Here is a 14,015-nt window from a genome sequence, read left to right as displayed (position 1 = left end):
CACGACAAGGTAGCGGACATGGGGGGAACCTTGACATAACCTTGACATAACCTTGACATAACCTTTTTTTTTTTTTTTTTTTTTTTTTTTTTTTTATTTTACGTGGAGGAAATCTGCTCGCCAGACACCCCCGCCCCGCCCGGGGGAGCGAGACGAGGGTAGTGTGGGGATTGACCCACTAAAACCTCCACGGCGACCTGAGGACGCAGGGCCGATCGCTGGCGATTCAACGGGGGAGCCACGGGAACTCTTGAAGAACACTACCGCGGCTCCCCCTCGCCTGGCCGGCCATCAAGATGGTAACGATGGCCGGCCGCGTCCCGGGGGGGAATAAAATAAATCCTCCCCCCTAAAATCCATTTAAATTCGGCGGCGCGAGGGGTCGCACCCCGCACCGCTCCGACACGGCGACCGCGCGATAGGTGACCAGGGCCCCCGCCCTGATCACAGCGGCCGCCGGGGGGACGACGAGTATATTGGAGGAGGATTACAGATAACCCTCGCCTCCTTCAGGCGACTCGTCATCCCCCATCCCCAACAGTGGACGTCCTCCTCTGTTGGCGGGCGGCGGGCAGTGAAACCAGCATATTCTGGTACACCCGCCGCCCGCCTACTCTCAGCTGCCCGGGGTTTCTCGGCGCGGGCGCGCACGCCGTCCCCGGGCACGTCGGGCGGGATCTGTAAGCTCCCGATCCCGCTCGGCAGCCTCCTTCCGCGACATAACCTCCTCGCAGAAAGAGATTGCTGCCGCCCACTTCCCCGGGCCCTCCAGCATGGCCCCAACTAGGCTGGAGAGTGCGAGGTCGCGGCCGACTTCTCGTTTTAGGACTCGGCGCAGCGCTGAAAAGGCGGGACATTCCTCCAGCGTGTGCTGCGCCGAGTCTTCCTCCGCGCCACAATGGTGGCACACCGTCGTCGCTTCCCGCCCGATGCGACACAGGTAGACACCGAAGCAGCCATGCCCGGTGAACACCTGCGTCGCTCGGTAGGAGAGCCTGCCATGCCGTCTCTCCCGCCACGAGGTGAAGTGCGGCAGGAGAGCCCCGGGGACGCGCTCGCCGGCGTGGGAGCGAAGCTCGGCACGCCATCTGGCGAGCGCTAGTCGCCGGGCCTGGAGCTCGAAGCCCTCGACCGTCTCTCGCTCCGGCGGGGCCCCTCGAGCACGGCTGGCGATACTAGTGCGCCTATAAACATAGGCGCGCACCGCCGCCTGAAGCTCGAAGGGAAGTTCTCCCGCCAGAGCAAGCGCCGCCACGGTAGACGTGGTGCGGTATCCTCTTATGAGGCGGATGGCCATCCGCCTCTGCAGCCGGCGCAACATCAGCGTGTTTCGCCGGCTGGTCATCACGTACGGCGCCCATATTGGGGCACCGTATAAGGCCATAGACCGCACCACGCCCAGGTATAGGCGGCGCACCAAATCTCCCGGTCCCCCGAGGTTGGGCAGCAGGCGGCCCAAAGAGACCGCCGCCTTTTCGACTCGGGGGACGAGACGGTCGAGATGCGCATCGAAGCTCCAGCGGCTGTCGAGGATCAGTCCGAGATATTTCAACTCGTACTTCACCTCTACGCAGGCTTCCCCAACCCAGATCCACGATCTGGCCGGTGGCCGAGACCGAGGCCGTCCGTGAAACCAGACAGCCTCGGCCTTCTCCGGGGCTATTTTCAGCCCCAGATCGCGGATCCTCGCGGCGACGGCTGCCACCGCAACCTCTGCTCGTCGGATGGTCCTCTCGAAGGTACTCCCGACGGCGACCACCAACGTGTCGTCCGCGTAGCAGACGAGGGTGGCACCGTCGGGCAGAGAGGCCTTTTCCAGGACCGCGTTGTAACCCAGGTCCCACAGGAGCGGTCCTAAAACGGACCCCTGTGGGACCCCGCGGACCACTTCCCTCCTTATCATCCGGTACCGGCCCGGGTATTCAACCCACCTGTCCCGCAGGTAGGCCCCAATCACCCGCCTCAGATAGGGAGGCACCTGGTGATCGACGAGGGCCTCCCTGATGGCGGACCAGGGCAGAGTGTTGAACGCATTGACGATGTCAATGGACACCGCCAAGCACACCCCGCCCCTTGCCACTGCATTGTCCGAGAGGGACTTGAGACGGCCGATAGCGTCGACCGTCGATCGCCCCTCCCGGAAGCCAAACTGGCAGTCCGCCAGATCTGGGCCGTCGCGGGACAGGTGTCTGGAGAGGCGGGCAACAATGATCTTCTCGAAGATCTTGCCCGCCTCATCCAGGAGACAAATGGGCCGGTACGCGGAGGGAGAATCCCCCGGCCTCCCATCCTTCCTCAAGAGGACCATCCGACTTTCTCTCCATAGGTCGGGGAACGTCCCCGACCTCAGGAGCCCAGAGTAGAGGCTCCTCAGCCTCTCCCCCAGGACGCTCGCGGCGAGCAACCAGACCCGGCCGGGGATACCGTCCGGCCCCGGGGCGGTATTCTTGCCCCGGAGCCATTTGACGACCCCGGCCATCTCCTCCGGCGCGACCTCAAGATCCGGGGACCACTCATGTTCCTCTGGCTCAGGGACGGGCCGGGACGCCTCCCCGCTAACGGGGAATAAAGCGTCCACGACCCGCCCGAGCAGCCCCGGATCCAGGCTCTCCGTCACGGAGGGCGCCCAGGGACGCAATCGTCCCAAAGCCATCTTGTATGGGCGCCCCCACGGATCTCGGTTCAGAGAGCCGAGGAGATCGCGCCAGGCCTGGTCCTTCGCTCGCCTGATGGCCAGCTGCAGGGCGACCACCTTCTCCCGATATCGCCCGTACAGTTGGGCAGCCAGCACGTCGTCCGTACGTCGTCGTCGACGGGCGCGAGCGTACTGGCGTCGCGCGCGGACGCACTCGGTGCGTAATTCCGCTATCTCGCGCGACCACCAGTACACCGCCTTCCTCGGGAAGACCCTGGCCCGTGGCATGGCGACGTCGCAAACCGACGTCATTGCGCCCCGGAACCAACGGGCCTCCCCATTCCCGTCGACTGGCCCGGCCGGTGTTGCTGGCCAGGCCACGACGTGGGCTGCCGCCATCAGAGCGTCCTGGTCGAGGCGCTTCAGCGCCCACCGCGGCTGAGGCGAACCTTCATCGGCGGTGCGACCACGGGGTGTCGATGGGGGGGCGGCGGAGAGGTCGAGAACTATGTATCTGTGGTCAGACAAGGTCTCGACCCCTTCCGCCACCCTCCACCCCGTAATACGGCGCGCGGCCGGGGGCGTTGCCCACGAAAGGTCAACGATGGACCCCCCGTTATGCCGCACGCACGTATGGACCGAGCCCGTATTCAGGAGACGGAGCTCCAGTCCCGCCGCCCAATCCAGCACCTCCCGGCCCCTCGAGTCAGTCCCGGGGGAACCCCAAGCCGTGGCCTTGGCATTGAAGTCCCCCAGGACCAGCACCGGACGGGGATGGCAGCGGGAGACGCATCTCCCTACCCCGTGCAGATACTGCTCAAACTCTTCGAGGGACCACCTTGGAGGTGCGTATATCGCCACAACCGCGGTGCCGCCCCAATCAACGGCCACGTATCCCAGGCCGCGCTCGATAAGCGAGCACGGCGGGGACCCCGACCTCCCAGCCCAAATAATCGCGGCGGAGCCAATCGAGTCCCCCATCCAGTGTGGATGTTTGGGGACCCTGTGCGGCTCCGCCACGACTGCCAACCCGGCACCCCGCTCGGCCATGCATTGAAACAGGAGGTCCTGCGCTCTGGCCGAGCAGTTGAGGTTAACTTGTATTATCGGGCCCGGGGGCCCCATTACACAGCCGTGTCCATCGCCGTCACGGCCGCGGTTGCGGTGGCGTCTGGGACTTTAGTGGCCCCGTCCGCCCACGCGGGCGCGGCGGTAGCATCAGGCGGTGCCGCCTTTTCGTTGCTGGCCACGGTGGTCGCTGCCTTGGCCATCGTGGTTTCCTTCCTCTTTTTATTAAATCTGGCAGACGGCCTTTGGCCTCCTACCTTGCCTCGCCTCACACTGGCAGGACATGCCCGGCTGCCGAGGCGGTGACCAGACGGCTTGCCCGCGCCCGCACAAAGGGGACAATTGTGCGTGGCCGTACAGGCTGCCACCTTATGGTCCCGACTGCCGCATCTATAGCAGCAGTCGGACCTATCCTCGGCAGAAGTGCACCGCTGACTGGTGTGGCCAACATCAAGGCAACGGTAACACTGCAGAGGCCGGGCACTCAGGGCCTCCACGGCTGCATGGGTCCAGCCGACGGTTATCCGGCCCGCGACAGCAACCTTGCGAGCGGCCGCGGCAGGACATCGGACCCAGAGGGTGCCCAATCCCGAGGGGGAAGACCGGATTTCGCCGGTATTGATGTCCCCCTCGCTGCACCCGCCCACGCGGGCAACAGCCGCAGCGACCTCCGCCGGCGTGGTCGAATCGACCAGGCCGCGCACCCTAAGGTCAGCTTTTTTGACCGGACGCGCGACCTTTACGCCGGTGCCTGCCAGCGCCTCCGCCACTTTTGTGGCGAGGACGGTGGCCTTGGCGGCCCCATCGGTGCCAGGGACTTCCAAAATTAACCCCCCAGTCACCGCCCTTCGCGGCCTCAGCGAGGCGATGCCAATTTCTGCCAGGTCCACCTTGGACCTGGCAGTGGCCATCGCCTGCGCGTAAGTAATGTCCACGCCAGACGGAACCGTTATGGTAACCGCTGCTGTGCGTGGCGGTCGCGGAGGCAGGGGTGTCTTCCTGGGGGCCGCCGGGACCACCCGTCCTTTTTTATTATTCGCCGCCGCAGTGGCCTTGGCAGCCGCCTTTTTAGCCTTGCGGCCAACCACCTGGGACCACGCCTCCTGGGGCGGAGGCGCGGCAGAGGGTAGCGCCGATTCTGCTCGCGGTCGAGCGGGCTCCGTCTGGGCCGCTATAGCCGCCCCAGCTTTCCCACCTTTCTTCTTCTTCTTCGTCTTCCGCCCCACCCTGTCCGAAGACTGTGAGGGGACGGACGGCCCAGGTGCCACCGATCGCAGGGCCGAGTCCGTTCGCGGCGCGAGCTCCCTCCTGAATGACGCCAATTTGGCGTCTATCAGGGCGCTTATCTGCGCCAGAAAATCTGCGGGCGCAGTCGCATGTGGGGGCGAGGACTTTTCTTGCCCGGAGCGCTGGCAGTCCCGGGCGGCGACGATCGGCGGCGATACTGAGCCCTCTCCCGGGCGCGGCGGCGGAGGCATTGCGGCAGCAGCCGTACTCGCCTCCACCACCTGCCGGAGCCGAGCCACCTCCGCCCGCAGCTCCGTCATTTGCCCCCTGAGGACGGCATTCTCTGCCTCCAGGGCACGCGTGGCGTCGGTAGCCGACCTAACCGCAAGCTCGGACACCCCCACCCTGCCGTTTAAGGCGGCCACCCTTAGGGCGCGGGCCAAATTGCCCTTCAGCCCCTTTGACACGCCGGAGATCCTGGCCACTTCATCCAGGCTCTCCAATATAGCGGCCGCGACATCCCGCGTTGGACGGTTGCGGAAATTTTCCGCTATATCCGTCTCGTCCGGGAGCGGGACGCTCGACCGCGATGGTCTCGGCACGGGGGCTCCCGGGTCGAATATCGCCGCCACCTCCCTTGCCTCGGCCTCCAGCTGCGAAGCCTCGGCCAGCCTAAGTTTGGCCTCTGCGAGGCCAACATATTCGCCGGTCGTCGGCGGCCGTCCTCTTTTCCTCGCTGACGACGAGCCCGGGACACTCTGCGATGAGTGGTGGGAGGAGACAGAGAAATCTGACTCCTCCCCCTCATCGCACTCACCAAGGCCCGCTGCGGTCCTCTTTTTGCCGCGTGTCGCCGAATGCCTCCGCGACACCGGCTCTGTGCATCTTTTGAGGCGCACGATAGGCCCGCGCACCTCCACCTCACGCTCGTTTCCCCCCTCCCCGGTTGTTTGTGAAAAAGTAGACTCCATACTTAATCCCACGAGTGTGGTCGGAAAGGAGGTCACCCCGGGTAGAGCCGCCATACCCGGGGAAGGCTAATACGCCCGGGGGGTCGCCAGGTACCCCGGGGTTGTCCGCTAACGATTGGTGCACCCACCAACCATAGCTGGCGCTTACTCCAGCTACGCCCTCTTCACCGCGCAACACTGCTTGGGGCTAGGGATTTTTTAGAGAGGTTGTCATCCTCGCGGCCCGGCCGGTTAAGGCAAGACCCCCGTTCCTGTAAAACATGACCACAGGTTTACGGTATGTGTCCGACTTTAGTTGGCCCCTCACCTCGAGCCACTCCGGCATGGTAGAACCTGCCAGGGAATAAATTCCCCGCCGGCACAGCCTTGAGGATCATTAGGGCACGAAGCCCCCCCACCACGACAAGGTAGCGGACACGGGGGGGAACCTTGACATAACCTTGACATAACCTTTTTTTTTTTTTTTTTTTTTATTTTACGTGGAGGAAATCTGCTCGCCAGACACCCCCGCCCCTCCCGGGGGAGCGGGACGAGGGTAGTGTGGGGTTTGACCCACTAAAACCTCCACGGCGACCTGAGGACGCAGGACCGATCGCTGGCGATTCAACGGGGGAGCCACGGGAACTCTTGAGGAACACTACCGCGGCTCCCCCTCGCCTGGCCGGCCATCAAGATGGTAACGATGGCCGGCCGCGTCCCGGGGGGAGATAAATCCTCCCCCCTAAAATCCATTTAAATTCGGCGGCGAGAGGGGTCGCACCCCGCACCGCCCCGACACGACGACCGCGCGATAGGTGACCAGGGCCCCCGCCCTGATCACAGCGGCCGCCGGGGGGACGACGAGTATATTGGAGGAGGATCACAGTTTACCCTCGCCTCCCTCAGGCGACTCGTCATCCCCCACTCCCAACAGTGGACGTCATCCTCTGTTGGCGGGCGGCGGGCAATGAAACCAGCATATTCTGGTACACCCGCCGGCCGCCTACTCTCAGCTGCCCGGGGTTTCTCGGCGTGGGCGCGCACGCCGTCCCCGGGCACGTCGGGCGGGATCTGTAAGCTCCCGATCCCGCTCGGCAGCCTCCTTCCGCGACATAACCTCCTCGCAGAAAGAGATTGCTGCCGCCCACTTCCCCGGGCCCTCCAGCATGGCCCCAACTAGGCTGGAGAGTGCGAGGTCGTGGCCGACTTCTCGTTTTAGGACTCGGCGCAGCGCTGAAAAGGCGGGACATTCCTCCAGCGTGTGCTGCGCCGAGTCTTTCTCCGCGCCACAATGGTGGCACACCGTCGTCGCTTCCCGCCCGATGCGACACAGGTAGACACCGAAGCAGCCATGCCCGGTGAACACCTGCGTCGCTCGGTAGGAGAGCCTGCCATGCCGTCTCTCCCGCCACGAGGTGAAGTGCGGCAGGAGAGCCCCGGGGACGCGCTCGCCGGCGTGGGAGCAAAGCTCGGCACGCCATCTGGCGAGCGCTAGTCGCCGGGCCTGGAGCTCGAAGCCCTCGACCGTCTCTCGCTCCGGCGGGGCCCCTCGAGCACGGCTGGCGATGCTTGTGCGCCTATAAACATAGGCGCGCACCGCCGCCTGAAGCTCGAAGGGAAGTTCTCCCGCCAGAGCAAGCGCCGCCACGGTAGACGTGGTGCGGTAACCCCCTATGAGGCGGATGGCCATCCGCCTCTGCAGCCGGCGCAACAATAGCGTGTTGCGCCGGCTGGTCATCACGTACGGCGCCCATATTGGGGCACCGTATAAGGCCATAGACCGCACCACGCCCAGGTATAGGCGGCGCACCAAATCTCCCGGTCCCCCGAGGTTGGGCAGCAGGCGGCCCAAAGAGGCCGCCGCCTTTTCGACTCGGGGGACGAGACGGTCGAGATGCGCATCGAAGCTCCAGCGGCTGTCGAGGATCAGTCCGAGATATTTCAACTGGGACTTCACCTCGACGCAGGCTTCTCCAACCCGGATCCACGATCTGGCCGGTGGCCGAGACCGAGGCCGTCCGTGGAACCAGACAGCCTCGGCCTTCTCCGGGGCTATTTTCAGCCCCAGATCGCGGATCCTCGCGACGACGGCTGCCACCGCAACCTCTGCTCGTCGGATGGTCCTCTCGAAGGTACTCCCGACGGCGACCACCAACGTGTCGTCCGCGTAGCAGACGAGGGTGGCACCGTCGGGCAGGGAGGCCTTTTCCAGGACCGCGTTGTAACCCAGGTCCCACAGGAGCGGTCCTAAAACGGACCCCTGCGGGACCCCGCAGTCCACTTCCCTCCGTATCATCCCGTACCGGCCCGGGTATTCGACCCACCTGTCCCGCAGGTAGGCCCCGATCACCCGCCTCAGATAGGGAGGCACCTGGTGATCGACGAGGGCCTCCCTGATGGCGGTCCAGGGCAGGGTGTTGAACGCATTGACGATGTCAATGGACACCGCCAAGCACACCCCGCCCCTTGCCACGGCATTGTCCGAGAGGGACTTGAGACGGTCGATAGCGCCGACCGTCGATCGCCCCACACGGAAGCCAAACTGGCAGTCCGCCAGATCTGGGCCGTCGCTGGACAGGTGTCTGGAGAGGCGAGCTACAATGATCTTCTCGAAGATCTTGCCCGCCTCATCCAGGAGACAAATGGGCCGGTACGCGGAGGGAGAATCCCCCGGTCTCCCATCCTTCCTCAAGAGGACCATCCGACTTTCTCTCCATAGGTCGGGGAACGTCCCCGACCTCAGGAGCCCAGAGTAGAGGCTCCTCAGCCTCTCCCCCAGGACGCTCGCGGCGAGCAACCAGACCCGGCCGGGGATACCGTCCGGCCCCGGGGCGGTATCCTTGCCCCGGAGCCATTTGACGACCGCGGCCATCTCCTCCGGCGCGACCTCAAGATCCGGGGACCACTCATGTTCCTCTGGCTCAGGGACGGGCCGGGACGCCTCCCCGCTAACGGGGAATAAAGCGTCCACGACCCGCCCGAGCAGCCCCGGATCCAGGCTCTCCGTCACGGGGGGCGCCCAGGGACGCAATCGTCCCAATGCCATCTTGTATGGGCGCCCCCACGGATCTCGGTTCAGAGAGCCGAGGAGATCGCGCCAGGCCTGGTCCTTTGCCCGCCTGATGGCCAGCTGCAGGGCGACCACCTTCTCCCGATATAGCCCGTACAGCTGGGCAGCCAGCACGTCGTCCGTTCGTCGTCGTCGACGGGCGCGAGCGTACTGGCGTCGCGCGCGAACGCACTCGGTGCGTAATTCCGCTATCTCGCGCGACCACCAGTACACCGCCTTCCTCGGGAAGACCCTGGCCCGTGGCATGGCGACGTCGCAAACCGACGTCATTGCGCCCCGGAACCAACGGGCCTCCCCATTCCCGTCGACTGGCCCGGCCGGTGTTGCTGGCCAGGCCACGACGTGGGCTGCCGCCATCAGAGCGTCCTGGTCGAGGCGCTTCAGCGCCCACCGCGGCTGAGGCGAACCTTCATCGGCGGGGCGACGACGGGGTGTCGATGGTGGGGCGGCGGAGAGGTCGAGAACTATGTATCTGTGGTCAGACAACGTCTCGACCCCTTCCGCCACCCTCCACCCCGTAATACGGCGCGCGGCCGGGGGCGTTGCCCACGAAAGGTCAACGATGGACCCCCCGTTATGCCGCACGCACGTATGGACCGAGCCCGTATTCAGGAGACGGAGCACCAGTCCCGCCGCCCAATCCAGCACCTCCCGGCCCCTCGAGTCAGTCCCGGGGGAACCCCAAGCCGTGGCCTTGGCATTGAAGTCCCCCAGGACCAGCACCGGACGGGGATGGCAGCGGGAGACGCATCTCCCTACCCCGTCCAGATACTGCTCAAACTCTTCGAGGGACCACCTCGGAGGTGCGTATATCGCCACAACCGCGGTGCCGCCCCAATCGACGGCCACGTATCCCAGGCCGCGCTCGATAACCGAGCACGGCGGGGACCCCGGCCTCCCAGCCCAAATAATCGCGGCGGAGCCAATCGAGTCCCCCATCCAGTGTGGATGTTTGGGGACCCTGTGCGGCTCCGCCACGACTGCCAACCCGGCACCCCGCTCGGCCAGGCATTGAAACAGGAGATCCTGCGCTCTGGCCGAGCAGTTGAGGTTAATTTGTATTATCGGGCCCGGGGGCCCCATTACACAGCCGTGTCCATCGCCGTCACGGCCGCGGATGCGGTGGCGTCAGGGACTTTAGTGGCCCCATCCGCCCCCGCGGGCGCGGCGGTAGCATCAGGCGGTGCCGCCATTTCGTTGCTGGCCACGGTGGTCGCTGCCTTGGCCATCGTGGTTTTCTTCCCTTTTTTATTAAATCTGGCAGACGACCTTTGGCCGCCTACCTTGCCTCGCCTCGCACTGGCAGGACATGCCCGGCTGCCGAGGCGGTGACCAGACGGCTTGTCCGCGCCCGCACAAAGCGGACAATTGGGCGTGGCCGTACAGGCTGCCAACTTATGGTCCCGACTGCCGCATCTATAGCAGCAGTCGGACCTATCCTCGGCAGAGGTGCACCGCTGACTGGTGTGGCCAACACCAAGGCAACGGTAACACTGCAGAGGCCGGGCAGTCAGGGCCTCCACGGCTGCCTGGGTCCAGCCGACAGTTATCCGGCCCGCGACAGCAACCTTGCGAGCGGCCGCGGCAGGACATCGGACCCAGAGGGTGCCCAATCCCGAGGGGGAAGCCCGGATTTCGCCGGTATTGATGTCCACCTCGCTGCACCCGCCCACGCGGGCAACAGCCGCAGCGACCTCCGCCGGCGTGGTCGAATCGACCAGGCCGCGCACCCTAAGGTCAGCTTTTTTGACCGGACGCGCGACCTTTACGCCGGTGCCTGCCAGCGCTTCCGCCACTTTTGTGGCGAGGACGGTGGCCTTGGCGGCCCCATCGGTGCCAGGGACCTCCAAAATTAACCCCCCAGTCACCGCCCTTCGCGGCCTCAGCGAGGCGATGCCAATTTCTGCCAGGTCCACCTTGGACCTGGCAGTGGCCATCGCCTGCGCGTAAGTAATGTCCACGCCAGACGGAACCGTTATGGTAACCGCTGCTGTGCGTGGCGGTCGAGGAGGCAGGGGTGTCTTCCTGGGGGCCGCCGGGACCACACGTCCTTTTTTATTCGCGGCCGCAGTGGCCTTGGCAGCCGCCTTTTTGGCCTTCCGGCCAACCACCTGGGACCACGCCTCCTGGGGTGGAGGCGCGGCGGAGTGTGGGGCCAATTCTGCTCGAGGTCGAGCGGGCTCCGTCTGGGCCGCTATAGCCGCCCCAGCTTTCCCACCTTTCTTCTTCTTCTTCGTCTTCCGCCCCACCCTGTCCGAAGACTGTGAGGGGACGGACGGCCCAGGTGCCACCGATCGCAGGGCCGATTCCGTTCGCGGCGCGAGCTCCCTCCTGAATGACGCCAATTTGGCGTCTATCAGGGCGCTTATCTGCACCAGAAAATCTGCGGGCGCAGCCGCAGGTGGGGGCGAGGACTTTTCTTGCCCGGAGCGATGGCAATCCCGGGCACCGACGATCGGCGGCGATACTGAGCCCTCTCCCGGGCGCGGCGGCGGAGGCATTGCGGCAGCAGCCGTTCTCGCCTCCACCACCTGCCGGAGCCGGGCCACCTCTGCCCGCAGCTCCGTCATTTGCCCCCTGAGGACGGCATTCTCGGCCTCCAGGGCACGCGTAGCGTCGGTAGCCGACCTAACCGCAAGCTCGGACACCCCCACCCTGCCGTTTAAGGCGGCCACCCTGAGGGCGCGGGCCAAGTTGCCCTTCAGCCCCTTTGACACGCCGGAGATCCTGGCCACCTCATCCAGGCTCTCCAATATAGCGGCCGCGACATCCCGCGTCGGACGGTTGCGGAAATTTTCCGCGATATCCGTCTCGTCCGGGAGCGGGACGCTCGACCGCGATGGTCTCGGCACGGGGGCACCCGGGTCGAATATCGCCGCCACCTCCCTTGCCTCGGCCTCCAACTGCGAGGCCTCGGCCAGCCTAAGTTTGGCCTCTGCGAGGCCAACATATTCGCCGGTCGTCGGCGGCCGTCCTCTCTTCCTCGCCGACGAAGAGCCCGGGACACTCTGCGATGAGTGGTGGGAGGAGACAGAGAAGTCTGACTCCTCCCCCTCATCGCACTCACCAAGGCCCGCTGCGGTCCTCTTTTTGCCGCGTGTTGCAGAATGCCTCCGCGACACCGGCTCTGTACATCTTTTGAGGCGCACGATAGGACCGCGCACCTCCACCTCACGCTCGTTTCCCCCCTCCCTGGTTATTTGTTTAAAAGAATCCATAATTGGTCCCACGAGTGTGGTCGGAAAGAAGGTCACCCCGGGCAGAGCCGCCATACCCGGGGAAGGCTAATACACCCGGGGGTCGCCAGGTACCCCGGGGTTGTCCGCTAAAGATTGGTGCACCCACCAACCATAGGTGGCGCTTACTCCAGCTACACCCTCATCACCGCGCAACGCTGCTTGGGGCTAGGGATTTTTTAGAGAGGTTGTCATCCTCGCGGCCCGGCCGGTTAAGGCAAGACCCCCGTTCCTGTAAAACATGACCACAGGTTTACGGTATGTGTCCGACTTTAGTTGGCCCCTCACCTCAAGCCACTCCGGCATGGTAGAACCTGCCAGGGAATAAATTCCCCGCCGGCACAGCCTTGAGGATCATTAGGGCACGAAGCCCCCCCACCACGACAAGGTAGCGGACTCGGGGGGGAACCTTTTTTTTTTTTTTTTTTTTTATTTTACGTGGAGGAAATCTGCTCGCCAGACACCCCCGCCCCACCCGGGGGAGCGGGACGAAGGTAGTGTGGGGATTGACCCACTAAAACCTCCACGGCGACCTGAGGACGCAGGACCGATCGCTGGCGATTCAACGGGGGAGCCACGGGAACTCTTGAAGAACACTACCGCGGCTCCCCCTCGCCTGGCCGGCCATCAAGATGGTAACGATGGCCGGCCGCGTCCCGGGGGGAAATAAAATAAATCCTCCCCCCTAAAATCCAATTAAATTCGGCGGCGCGAGGGGTCGCACCCCGCACCGCCCCGACACGGCGACCGCGCGATAGGTGACCAGGGCCCCCGCCCTGATCACAGCGGCCGCCGGGGGGACGACGAGTATATTGGAGGAGGACCACAGTTAACCCTCGCCCCCTTCAGGCGACTCGTCATCCCCCACTCCCAACAGTGGACGTCCTCCTCTGTTGGCGGGCGGCGGGCAATGAAACCAGCATGTACTGGTACACCCGCCGCCCGCCTACTGTCAGCTGCCCGGGGTTTCTCGGCGCGGGCGCGCACGCCGTCCCCGGGCACGTCGGGCGGGATCTGTAAGCTCCCGATCCCGCTCGGCAGCCTCCTTCCGCGACATAACCTCCTCGCAGAAAGAGATTGCTGCCGCCCACTTCCCCGGGCCCTCCAGCATGGCCCCAACTAGGCTGGAGAGTGCGAGGTCGTGGCCGACTTCTCGTTTTAGGACTCGGCGCAGCGCTGAAAAGGCGGGACATTCCTCCAGCGTGTGCTGCGCCGAGTCTTCCTCCGCGCCACAATGGTGGCACACCGTCGTCGCTTCCCGCCCGATGCGACACAGGTAGACACCGAAGCAGCCATGCCCGGTGAACACCTGCGTCGCTCGGTAGGAGAGCCTGCCATGCCGTCTCTCCCGCCACGAGGTGAAGTGCGGCAGGAGAGCCCCGGGGACGCGCTCGCCGGCGTGGGAGCAAAGCTCGGCACGCCATCTGGCGAGCGCTAGTCTCCGGGCCTGGAGCTCGAAGCCCTCGACCGTCTCTCGCTCCGGCGGGGCCCCTCGAGCACGGCTGGCGATGCTTGTGCGCCCATAAACATAGGCGCGCACCGCCGCCTGAAGCTCGAAGGGAAGTTCTCCCGCCAGAGCAAGCGCCGCCACGGTAGACGTGGTGCGGTATCCTCTTATGAGGCGGATGGCCATCCGCCTCTGCAGCCTGCGCATCAACAGCGTGTTGCGCCGGCTGGTCATCACGTACGGCGCCCATATTGGGGCACCGTATAAGGCCATAGACCGCACCACGCCCAGGTATAGGCGGCGCACCAAATCTCCCGGTCCCCCGAGGTTGGGCAGCAGGCGGCCCAAAGAGGCCGCTGCCTTTTCGACTCGGGGGACGAGA

Source organism: Megalopta genalis, chromosome 10 (assembly GCF_051020955.1).
Source record: "Megalopta genalis isolate 19385.01 chromosome 10, iyMegGena1_principal, whole genome shotgun sequence".
In the NCBI taxonomy this organism is placed as follows: Eukaryota; Metazoa; Arthropoda; class Insecta; order Hymenoptera; family Halictidae; genus Megalopta; species Megalopta genalis.
The sequence above is the reverse complement of the archived record's forward strand: the minus strand, read 5'-3'. Positions refer to the sequence as shown.